Source organism: Urocitellus parryii, chromosome 12 (genome assembly GCF_045843805.1).
Source record: "Urocitellus parryii isolate mUroPar1 chromosome 12, mUroPar1.hap1, whole genome shotgun sequence".
NCBI lineage: Eukaryota > Metazoa > Chordata > Mammalia > Rodentia > Sciuridae > Urocitellus > Urocitellus parryii.
This window is the reverse complement of record NC_135542.1, coordinates 88030701-88043463: the sequence shown is the minus strand read 5'-3', so window position 1 is coordinate 88043463 and position 12763 is coordinate 88030701. Positions and strand designations below refer to the sequence as shown.

General features: G+C 37.4%; 1 non-coding gene across 1 annotated transcript; it reads right to left on the bottom strand.

Annotated features, from left to right (window-relative positions):
* Positions 1-7398: 7398 nt before the first annotated feature.
* On the bottom strand, positions 7399-7503 carry LOC113181653 (U6 spliceosomal RNA). Its single transcript, XR_003300612.1, has one exon. It is a non-coding gene; the product is annotated as a U6 spliceosomal RNA (small nuclear RNA).
* Positions 7504-12763: the final 5260 nt, after the last annotated feature.

The following is a 12763-nucleotide window of genomic DNA, read 5'->3' as shown; positions in this document are numbered from 1 at the left end:
GAAAAAATGGATCTGAATTTTTTTTTTCACGTGATTTAAATGGTTTAATTTAAATTAGGTAAACAGCTGTTAAGGATTGTTTTTAAAGGTGGTTAACAGGTCTGTTTGTTTACTTTCACCTTTCTTTTTCATTATATTTAATAATTCTGTTCAGGATAATGTCTCTTTAGCATCTTTGCCAGAATTCCCATCTCCATCCCAGTGCCGGTGAAGACTGAGATAAAACCAAACTACAGCTTCTATGATAGCTATCACAGTAAACTGCATAAACTGATGCATCAATGAATATAACTCAACAAGTAATGCTCAATCAAGGACTCTATTTACTCTGGGAAGAAATGGACATATTGATAGACTCTTCCACTTTGAACTGCCTGCAGAACTTGCCTGGACTATATATCAGTTGTATGCATTGTGAACTATCGTTTGGTGCAGCGAATTGTGGTAGTGCTGGCATATCTTTGCTGATGGTGTCACCAGTGATGCAATTTTTCCAAAGGAGCCATCAATTGGCTTGGTGTCGTGGCATTTCTGTATCCTCCTCCCTTCTACTAGTGATGGTCTAAAATTTGGGGGCCAACAGAGGTGAGGCAAAGAACCTCACCACCCCACTGGCACCAAGGCTAAATTTGGGGGCCAACAGAGGTGAGGCAAGAACCTCACCCCCCCCACTGGTGCATAGGCCTATCCACAAGTATGGCTGAATGCTGGACTGGTAGTCAGTGACGGGTTGATCCAATTGCAGTGGTATCAACCTAAGACAGGAGGCTGACGCCTAGAGGTCAGTTTTCCCATGACATGTAAGAACCATTTGTTGAATTGGACAACCTACCAGGCACGGTCCTTAAGCCACATTGCTTGTTGTTTATTTAATCAGAAGCGAGGAGATGCTGAGGGCCATTGCCAAGTAGGAATGATGCATAGAAATTTCCTTGCCAGCGTACCCCATGTTAAATGGACTTGCCTTGGAAATTCTCGCTGTGACATTGCATGTGTGTTTGAGAAAGGTGACCCTGCTCAAGGACCAGGGTGGATCCAGGTTTAGGGTGTATCCTGCAGGTTTTAGGAAGTATCTTGCTCCTTGGGTTTAGGGCGTTCCCGGTTTAGAGGGCGGTTCCAGGTTTAAGGTTATTCCTGCTGGGAATAGGATGATGCTTGAGTTCCTGTTGAGTTCTTATGGAATTCAGAAAGTATTTGGGACGTGAATTGTGCAGCAGAACTTGGATTTCCCCAGAAAACTTGTTTGTACAGGGCCAATGTGAGTTTGGGAAAAAAGAATTGCTGTTTGAATCTACAAAGCTGTGAGTGGCTCGTGATTCTGTGCCCAGCCAAGACTGCGGCAGGTAGTATTGCTTAATGGATACAGAGTTTCCATTTGGGATGATAAGAAAATAAATAGTGGTTTTGGCTACATAACACTATAAATGTAATTAATGCCACTGTACACTTAAAATGGTTAAAATGGTTATATATTTTACCATGATAATATTTAAAAATATTATCAGATATAAGATTTAATACATACCATGTAATGACAAAAATTTCAATTCAACAGATAAGACTTAAATTTTTGACATATAGTGGATAACAAGCCTTTTTTCATGTTTTTGACTTCTTTTGTGTGAGATGTCTGAAGAAGTGCTTTTTGAAGTAAGTTTTAAAAATTAGATGATCTTTTGTTTAATTTGTAGGAGTTCTTTACATATTCTGTATTCCATTTTTTATTATGTGTTCTTTGAGATTTGTCTTTTCATTCTCTTTTTTGTATTGTATAGAAATTCCAAATTTTATTTTATTATTTTTAAATATTTTGCAAGTGTATAATCCAATTCTGTATTTATTTATTTACTTTTGGTACCAGGGATTGAACCCAGAGGTATTTAACCACTGAGCCACATCCCCAAAACCTTTTTATTTTTTTGAGACAAGTCTCACATAAGTTGCTTAGTGTCTTGCTAAGTTGTTGAGGCTGATTTTGAACTTTTGATTCTCCTGCCTCAGCCTCCTAAGCCACTAGGATTTACAGGTGTGTGCCTCTGCACCTGTCCCAATTTCCCAGTTTTAATATGTCAAATTTATCAGCCTCTTCCTTTCATGACCAGTACTTTTATGTGAATTGTGATGGTTAATCTTGGTTGTCAATTTGACCGGGTCAAGAAAACCTTGAAAATTGGTAAAACACATAGTTCTGGGTGTGTCTGTGAGTGTGTTTCCAAACATAATTGGTGTGTGGATTAGTGAACTGAGTGAGAAGACCCACCCTGAATGTGGGCAGCACCATCTGCAGCCTGGGGGTCTGAGTGAAGGAAAAATCCAAAGGGGCCAACTTGCAAGCATGAGCTGACCCTTCTTCTGTGGGTATGATTTTAATACTTGTTAACATCAAACTCCAGAGTCCTCAGCCTTTGAAGGCAGGCTCATCTCGTTATATTTATTCCCATGTGTTTGATCCCTGCCCCCACCCCCCAACTACTGGGGATGGAACCCAGGGCCTCAAGTGACTCTCCAGGAAGCTTCCAGGCCTTCAGTCTCAGACTAGGGCTGCATTATCAGTCCCTTTTGTTCCAAGGCTTCCAGACTGAGCAGCTACTGGTTTTTCGAGTTCTCTGGCCTGTAGGTAGCCATTGTAGTACTATTTGCTTGATCTTGAAAGTCAATATAATAAATCCACGTTTATAAATTATAATATATTCTGTTGGTTCTGTTTCCCTGGAGAACCTAATATACTTGTTTAATAAATCTTGCTGGGCCCAGTGGTGAAAGCCTGTAAACTCAAAGCCAGCCTCAGAAATTTGGCTAGGCCCTAAGCAACTCAGTGAGACCCTGTCTCTAAATAAAATATAAAAAAGGGCTGGGGATGTGGCTCAGTGGTTGAGTGCCCCTGGGTTCAATACCTAGTACCAAAAATAAATAAATAAATAAATAAAAATTAAAAAAGAAAAAAATAAGAAAGAAATCCTTCTTCCTAAATCAAACATATTCTCTTATAGTACCTTCTAAAACTCCTTGTATTTTTAATTTGCCTAGAATTGATTTTAAGTTTGGGGTGAGGTAGGGATTCACTTTAACTTTTTGAAATGTGGATACCCTATTTCCCGGCACTATTTATTTAAAAACCCAGCCTTTCCCGATTTCTCTGCAGTGTCACTTCTCATACCAAGGGTTTACAAGAGCAGATCTATTTCGTTTGCCTATTAATCTCTGCACCAATTCAGCACTGTCAGCAATTGTGTGGTTTAGATGTGAGGTGTCCCCCAAAAGCTCATGTCTGAGACAGTGGGAGAAATTTTAGAGGAGAAATGATTGGGCTGTGAAAGCCTTAACCCAGTCATTAATCACCTGATGGGATTTATTGAGTGGTAACTGGAGGCAGGTGGTGTGTGGTGGGAGGAGGTAGGACATGGGGGTGTGGCTTTGAGGTATATATTTATATCTGGCAAGTGGAGATCTATCTCTCTGCTTCCTGATCATCACATGAGCTGCTTTCCTCTGCCACATTCTTCTGCCATGGTGTCCTGCCTCACCTTGAGCCCAGAGGGATAGAGCCAACCTTCTATGGACTAAGACCACTGAAACCATGAGCCCTCAAATAAACTTGTCTTCCTTAAAATTGCTCTGTTCAGATCTTTTAGTCACAGAAGGGGAAAAGTTGATTAACAGAAATTACATAACTTTATGGAAAACCCTGATATCTGGCAGGGCAGCTCATTGTTCTTCAAGAATATCTAGATTTTTGAATTTATATAGGAATTTTAGAAACAACTTGTCAAGTTGCACAACTACTGAGATTTTTATTGGGATTGTATTAATTTTGTAGATGAATATGGGAATTGACAGTGCTAAACATTGAGTCTTCCAGGCTATGTACATGGTTTGAGTACACCTCTGCTTATTTAATTCTCATTAATGACCATATTTCTTTTTTTTCTTTTTCTTTTTTATGATACCAGGGATTGAACTCAGGGGTACTTGACCACTGAGCCACATCCCCAGGACTTTTTGAATTTTATTTAGAGATAGAATCTCATTGAGTTGCCTCGCCATTGCTGAGATTGGTTTTGAACTCGTGATTTTCCTGTCTCAGTCTCCCAAGCCTCTGAGATTACAGTTGTGTGCCATTGTGCCCAGCCATTAATAACTATATTTCTATAATTTTAATCCACAAAGGCTAAATAATGACATCCAAAGATATTATGTGTGAATCCCTGTCCCTATAAATGTTACTTTATTTGGAAAAGAGTCTTTGTACATGTGGTAGTATTAAAGATTTTAAGATGAGTATCCTGTTTTATTATTTTATTGTTTAGGGCTTGTATGTGTCATAATAGAGGAGATATAAAGAGATTGATACAGAAGAAGAAAAGGCTATTTGACTATGAAGGCAGAGATTGGAGACCACAAACCAAAGAATTCCAGCAGCCACTAGAAGTTGAAAAGACAATAAATGGATTTCTTATCGAGCTGATAGAGGGATTGGGGACCTGCCATTACCTTGGTTTCTACTCAGTGATACTGATTTCAGACTTCTAGCCTTCAGAACTTTGAAAGAATAATCTCTTGTTATAAACCACGAAATTTGTGGGAATTTGTTATAAGAGCCACAGGAAACAATTCAGAAGCTTTGTTCATCTTTTGTTCATCTTGTTATATTTATTCCCATGTGTTTGATCCCCCCCCCTCCCCCCCCCCCCCCCCCCCCCGCGCGCGCCAACTGGGGATGGAACCCAGGGCCTCAAGCATACTAGGAAAGCATGCTTCCATCAAACTACACCCCCAACACAATTTGATATCTTTTGTTATTCTTATAAATGATGTCCCTTAAAAAATACATTTTCCAGCTCTTTGTCACTGGTATAAAAAAATACAATGAAAAAATTTTAACTTGATTTTTTTATTTGCTCCAACTTTACTAATCTCACTAATTCGAATGAGTTTTTCTATGTGCAGAATCATATTCCCTGTGAATACTAGCAGATTTGTTTCTTCCCTTCTAATCCTCACACATTAAAAAAAATAGTTTTTTGTTAAATATTTTTTTTAGTTGTAGACAGACACAATACCTTTATTTTATTTTTATGTGGTGTTGAGAATCAAACTCAGTGTCTCACACATGCTAGGCAAGTAAGTGCTCTACCACTGAGCCACAACTCCAGTCCCCCCAGAAGTTTTTTGGTTTGCTGTGTTTTTAATCTTTTCCTTTTCATGCTTTCTAAGAGTTTATATTTTTTTTCATTTCTAAATTCTCAATGACTGCATAAATTCATCAAAAGCTTTTTCTGCATTTATTAAAGTGATCGTATTATGAATCACATTGCCTTCCTGAGATAAACTAAATTTGGTCATTTTTAGGCTGTAAATTTCCTTTTATGAGTTGCTTTATGTTTGATATATAATATTTGAGCCATTCAAATTCAAAATATTTTCTTATTTCCATTATGACTTTTTCTTTGACTCATGGATTACTTAGAAGTGTTTCTTAATTTTTAGGCATATGGTTTTAGTTATTTCTTTGTTACTGAAATTTAGTATGGTCAGAGAATGTGCTCTGGATTATTTTAATCTTTTAAATCTCTTGGATACTTGCTTTCAGTGTGGTATGTGGTCAGTTTTTTCAAGTTTTCTCTGTGTGTTTGAATTTATTATGGGTATTTTGCTGATGCTGGGAATAGTGTTCTATATATGCCCATGAGGTCATTTTACAATTGTGTTCTTCAAATCATATATATCGACATTAATGTTTTTTCTTGTTCTGTCAATTACTGAGAGAGGTGTTTTAATATATTCTATTATGATTGTGGAATTGTTTTTTCTTCTCATATTACTATTTTATATATTTTCTCTGCTTCATACACTTTAATATTATATTTAGATGCATACACATTTAAAGTTGTTATTGATGCTTTGGAAATTTTTTCTTATAAAGGACCCTTTTAATTCATTACTCATAATTTTTAATTTAAAACGTAGTTTCTTGGATAAGAATATAGTCACATCAACTTCCTTCTGTTTAATTGCTTGATACTTATTTTTTTGAAGTGGATATTTTATCATTTTTCATTATTATCATTAGTATATCATGTTAAATGAAAGTTACAGAAATTGATAAAATGATACCCAGAAGCTGTTGATTATGAGCAGAACAGTGCATAAAGAAAAATCTGGAAAGAAAATACTCTAAAAATTTATAGAAAATACACATTGCTAAAGTTGTAAACACTGAAATTATTTTCCACGTTTGTAAAATTTGCCATAGAGCAAATAACGCCCATGTTTATAGGGACCTAGTACAAGGCAAATGATTGAAAATGAAAATTCCCAAAGAATCTATGATGAGTTTTTAATATTTTTTAAACTATATATATTTGTTTGTTATATATAACAGCAGAATACAAATTCAATTTATATTACACATATACAGCACAATTTTTCATGTCTCTGGTTGTACACAAAGTAGAGTCCCACCATTTATGTCTTCATACATGTACATACGGTAATGATGTCCATCTCATTCCACCATCTTTCCTTCACTTATACACCCTCCCTTCCCCTCCCTCCAATTTGCCCTATCTAAATTTCATCTATTCTTCCCATGATCCCCCCTCCACCATCCCCATGAATCAGCCTCCTTATTTCACAGAAAATATTCAGCATTTGCTTTTTTGGGATTGGTTTACTTCACTTAGCATTATATTCTCCAAATCCATCCATTTACCTGCAAATGCTATGATTTTTTTCTCTTTTAATGCTGAGTAATATCCATTGTGTATGTATACCACATTTTCTTTATCCATTCATCTACTGAAGGGCATCTAGATTGGTTCCACAATTTAGCTATTGTGAATTGTGATGCTATAAACATTGATGGGACTGTGTCCCTGTAATATGCTTTTTAAAAGCCCTTTGGGTACAAATTGAAGAGTGGGATAGCCGATTCAAATTGTGGTTCCATTCCAAGTTTTCCAAGGAATCTCCATACTGCTTTCCATATTGGTTGCACCAACTTACAGTCCCCTAAGCAATGTATGAGTGTGCCTTTCTCCCCACATCCTCACCAACACTTATTGTTGTTTGTATTTTTAATAGCTACTATTTTGACTGGAGTGAGATGAAATCTTAGAGTAGTTTTGATTTGCATTTCTCTAATTGCTAAAGATGATGAGCATATTTTCATGTATTTGTTGATTGATTGTACTTCACTTTCTGAGAAGTGTCTGTTCAGTTCCTTGGCCCATTTATTGATTGGGTAATTTGTGTTTTTGGTGTTAAGATTTTTGAGTTCTTTATATATCCTAGAGATTAGTGCTCTATCTGATGTGTGAGAGGTAAAAATTTGCTCCCATTCTGTAGGCTCTCTATTCACCTCACTGATTATCTCTTTGGCTGAAAAGAAGCTTTTTAAAAAATATGAAATGTTTACCAGATTTGTGTGTCATCCTTGTGCAGGGGCCATGCTAATCTTCTCTGTATCGTTCCAATTTTAGTATATGTTCCGCTGAAGCAAGCATTGTTTTTCATTTTTTAATTTTCAAACTTTGAATCCTTATTTTAGATATAAATTCTTGTAAACAGTATCTTATTGGATTTTTAAAAATGCAATTTAAAAGTGTTTGCCTTTAAATGGAACACAGTCCATTTATATTAAAAATGATTTAGGTTTGTATCTATTATGTTATTGTGTGCTTTCTGTTTGATCTGCTAATCCTGTTTCTTTTTCCTCTTTTTTTTTTTACCTCTTTTGTATTAAATGCTTTTCATCAATCCATTTCCCTCCTATTTGAATGCTGTGCATTGTTTGTGCTCTTTTCTAGGTCACTGTAGAAATTATAATATTCAGACATGAGGTATCAAAGTCTGAAGTTAATCTATGTGGTTATCCTCCTTCTAGACTATGAAAGGACCTTATAGAATTTAAGCCTCATTTCTCTCTTCCATACTCATGTTAATAAGATATAAATTATATTTATTATTTGACATCACAGAAGTATTGTTTTGTACAATGTTTATTTAGATTTTTTCCACATTTGTCTTTATTTCTCCTGCTTCTTATACATTTGTCTGGGATTACTTTCTTAGATGTTCCTTAATGACAGATTGCTAGAGGCAAACTAGTTTTGCTTGTTCAAGTATGTCTTTATTTTAATGGACTTTAAACTCTAGGTGGCAGTTATTATTATTTTTTATTTTTAGCATATTGTCTCTTGGTTCCCACAGCAGCTATTTAGATATCAGACTTTATTTTTTTCAATACTGGGGATTGAACCACTGAATTACATTCCCAACCCTTTTTATTTTGAGACAGGATCTTGCTAAGGTAGGCCTTAAACTTGTGATCCTCCTGCTTCAGCCTCTAGAGTTGTTAGGATTACAGGTGTGAACAACGGTGCTTGGCTATGCAGAGTTATTTTAAAGTCTCTATTTGATATTTCCAATATCCAGGTTGTCTGTTGTTTCTGTTAATATTTGTTCCTGGTGCCTTGTTTCTTTGTGTGCTTTTTAAATTTTGATGGTGGGTTTTGTGGAAAATTACCTAGGGGAATTTTTTGAGGCTCATACTCCTTTCTTTAGAGAGAGTTTGTGTTTGTTTCTGTGAGGAGTCTAAGACTCTTATCAGTCCAGAATTGCTTTCTGCTTTCATGGCTTGATGAATGGCTTGATACCACTTAGTAATATGAATTTGGGATTAAATATACACAACCATAACTCTTAAAGGATCTTATTGGTATCCTGATCTCTGTTGTTTCCCAGAAGAGTATAACCTTGCAAAAAAAAAAAAAAAGGCTACTTTGTCTTCTTTAGTTTCCTTTTAGAACTTGGTGAAGTAACTCTCAAATAGTAATGTGCCAGAGGAATCTGCTAAAAAAGTAAAGATTCCTCTGAATGTGATGATGCATGCTTGTAATCCCAGCTACTTTGGAGGCTAAGATGGGAGGATAGAGAGTTTGAAGCCAGCCTGGGCAACACAGTGAGACCCCATCTTAAAAAAAAGTGAAGATTCCCAGTCAAGCTGGGCAAAGTGGCGCATGTCTCTAATTCCCAATGGCTCCAGAGGTTGAGGCAGGAGGATCATGAGTTCAAAGCCAGCCTCAGCAAAAGTGATGTGCTAAGCAATTCAGTGAGACCCTGTCTCTAAATAAAATACAAAATAGGGCTGGGGATGTGGCTCAGTGATTGAGTACCCCTGAATTCAATCCCTGGTATAAAAAAAAAAAAAAACCAAAAAAACACCAGTCAAGCTCATTGGATTAGACTAAGGGGAAGGAAGGGAAAGTAGAGGGAATGGGAATAAGGAAGACAGTAGAATGAATCGGACATAATTTTCCTATGTTCACATATGAATACACTACCTGTGAAACTCCACATCAAGTACAACTGCAATAATTGGATCCTAATTAGAAAAACTTATATTTCATGTATGTATAATATGTCAGAATATACTCTACTGTCATGTATATCTAAAAAGAACAAAAAAGTTATATGCATGTATGAATATGTCATAATAAAAGTCACTATTCTGAATAATTAGCATGCACTAACAATTTAAAAAAAAACAGAAAAAATACTCTACTGTCATGCATGTCTAAAAAGAACAAAGAAACAAACAAAAAGATTCCCCAGTCAACAAAAGAGATTATGATTCAGATGATGGGGGTGCAGGAATATGAATTTTCAGCAATTACCAAAGAGAAGCTAGATGTAGGTGACAGAAACATCAGCTTGAGATCACATAGCTTCTTTGGGCCCATTGTACAACCTTAGGCAAGAATACATAGGAGCCACAATTCTTTGTCTTCCTGGGGTGGGGATGGGGATGTATTCTTTAAAATGCTCAGGAACCATTTATCTCTTTACATGCATGGCCCGAAACCGCTCAAGTGTAGTGTTTGAAGCTTCACATGGGAGGAAGGAGTGCTGTGTGCCCCTGCAGATCTGGGTCTCAGTGAAAGAAGTGCAAAAGTACCTTGCTTATGTATGCACAGCACTTTCAAGAAAGTAATGATATAGAAGTCCTGATCTATGTTAAAAAATGTTCAGTGTCTTTCTCCCTACTCCTCAACTGGTACTAGAACTAAAGAGAGGTATCAGTTTTTACTGGGATGCTGGCTTGAAACACCAGGATAAGTCAACTTGCTTTTCTCCAAAAGTAATTTTTTTTCTTTCTCTCTACCCTCAGTTAAATTGGAAATGTGTGAATTGAAGCCTGAGCTGATATCAAAAAGAGATAATGAATTGGGGCCTTGAAGCTCTTAAACAGTTATTACCTGAATGAATATTTATAAATGGACTTTTAGTGTTCTAATATGAGTAACATATGGAAGTTAAAACTCAGCAGATCCGAATGGGAAGTAGGTAATTGAGGGAGAAGGCCTTATTCTCTATTAAATGAAGAAATCTAGAAACCTTTAAAAAGAAAGCAAAAACGACAGCAAGCCACGTAAGAAAAACTGAGAAATCCGAAATCCGACCCAACTTAATAAATAACTTTAATTTGATTTATTGAAGTGTCACAGTATCCCTGCAGGTCTGGTTCTAAGCCAGGCTGTTCCCCTGGTATCTCTAAGAGAACATTTCAGGTCAAAGCTATACTTGATGCTCAGCCATATATCTCATGCTTTTTTACACTTGAAAATAATAAAGTTCTTGATTCCAGTTAATTTCACTTCTTTCTTTTATATTATTAATGCTCCTGTCCTTTTGAAAATTGGAATGTGGAATGCAATGTGGCAAATATTAAGAAGTGGGAAAAGCTGTAGGAAAATAATCTGATGTCAATTTGCTTTTCCCTTGGAGTGGAGCAATCCTTTCCCCCAGTGCTCAGGCCCAGGTCTTCTCAGCTGCCTCAGACGGCCACACAGAGAGGGTAGCTGTCGCTGTTGCTTTCTCTAGTGGTCTCTCTCCTCTCATGGACAAAGGATCTCTAACTGGGGATAAGTGGGTACAGACTTAACTGAATGAGACAGCTAGGCTAACTAGAAGGTTCCTTGGGTGAGGGCATGAATGGCTTCCTAAGGGGCAGACATGACACATTGACCCTTAGTTGCTGACGGGAAGTGCAATCCGGAGTCCAGCCAGCACCTGGACTAGCCCTTGAATTCATGGCTGGTTTCTTTATAGGGCAGGGGCATGTGAGTAAACTGAGATCTCCTAGTGAAAAAGCCAATAAGATAGGAGGCACCACAGCTTGGTTTGGGATATGTTAATTGAATGTGACACAAAGGATAGAGAGGTGCTCTTCACATACCAAATGCCTCACACAAACCAAATGCCCTGACTGGTAGGGAGAGCTTGGAGGTGATGGGGGAAGCCAGTGGACATCTCTTCTGAGCTAGGCCTTGCTGTCGCTGGCAGTGGATATAGTAGGCTGCATCTAAGCACACCCCTAAGCTACTCAGGGGCACTTCTAGGAGGCTCACAGCTTTTGTGAGCAGGTGGGAGAAAAACCTAGAACGAATGGAATATGAGTTACCATTGCTCATATGTTAATGTTATTTTATTGGCCCTGCAACCTTATGAGGCCTAAGGAAACTTGGGTCACATTAAAAAAGAAAAGCATACTGTAGTTTGGCAAAAACGTGTGTGTGTGTGTGTGTGTGTGTGTGTGTGTGTGTGAAATGAGCTTTCATTTAGAAGCTTTGGCAGAAGTTTCTTTTGGTTCCCTGGTACTTTTAAATGATATTTTCTGAGCTTGGAAACCAAGCAGGCAGATCATGGAATTTTGGCTAGAGATGTTTTTTAAAAAATGTAGGCAGGCAGTGAAAAAGCAGGCAGTAATTTGGCTGTGAGGCCATACTGGGCTGCCGAGTAAACCAAGCAGAGTTACCATGGCGGCGCTTCTAATGTTTATATAAACAAAGTTTTTTCCTGACAAACATACTTCATATTTAATAATCCTCAATCCACAGGGGCCTCTTCTCTCTTTGTGTGTAGCTAGTTCATGCCATTTGGACTTGGGTAGATTTTTTAATTTTTATTGTGTGTGACTCTTTTCCGGCACCCACAATACTTCAAAATTGAGTGTTAAGTTCCGATATCTTGAAGGGTAGAGTGAGAGGTACTTTAGCGTTGGGGAGGTGATCAACCTACTGTGTGAAAATGCAAAACAGACTTTTCACTAATCCATAGTCTCCTGGACTGGAGCATACTGAGAATTTAGAAGGACAGACTTCAGGAGCTGGGTATGGTGTAATCACAGTTGAGGTAGGAGGATCACAAGTTCAAGGCCAGCCTCAGCAATTTAGTGATACCCTGTTTCAAAACCAACACATTTGGAGATGTAGTTCAGTGGTAGAGCTCTTACCTAGCATGTGGTAGGCCTTGGGTTCAATCCCCAGGACTGCAAAATAAACAACAAAAAACAAATAATGAACAAGAAGTATAGAAAGACTTCTACTTTAATTCAGTTTGCATGCCAGATAAAACCTGGACTCTACCCACCTGCCTGCTCTGCCTCTCTTCATAGCTCTGCGATCTTTATATTGCCACTCACTGAGAGGTCACCCTCTTGCTAGCCCATATCCAATTATTGGAAGTTTTAACAAGCTCCCATATTGTAAGATGACTCATTTGGTTATGAGTAACAAAACCCCCACTCTTTCGATCTGAAGCACAAAAGGAGATCTATTATTAGGTCATGCAACTGGAACAAGGTTTATTTTTGGATCAAGTAACTAAAAAGGCTGGGGAAGATCTGGTTCAGGAATAACTGGATCCAGCTGAAGTACCCATATCTCTAGAGAGTTCTTGATTCTAACATACCTGACACTGT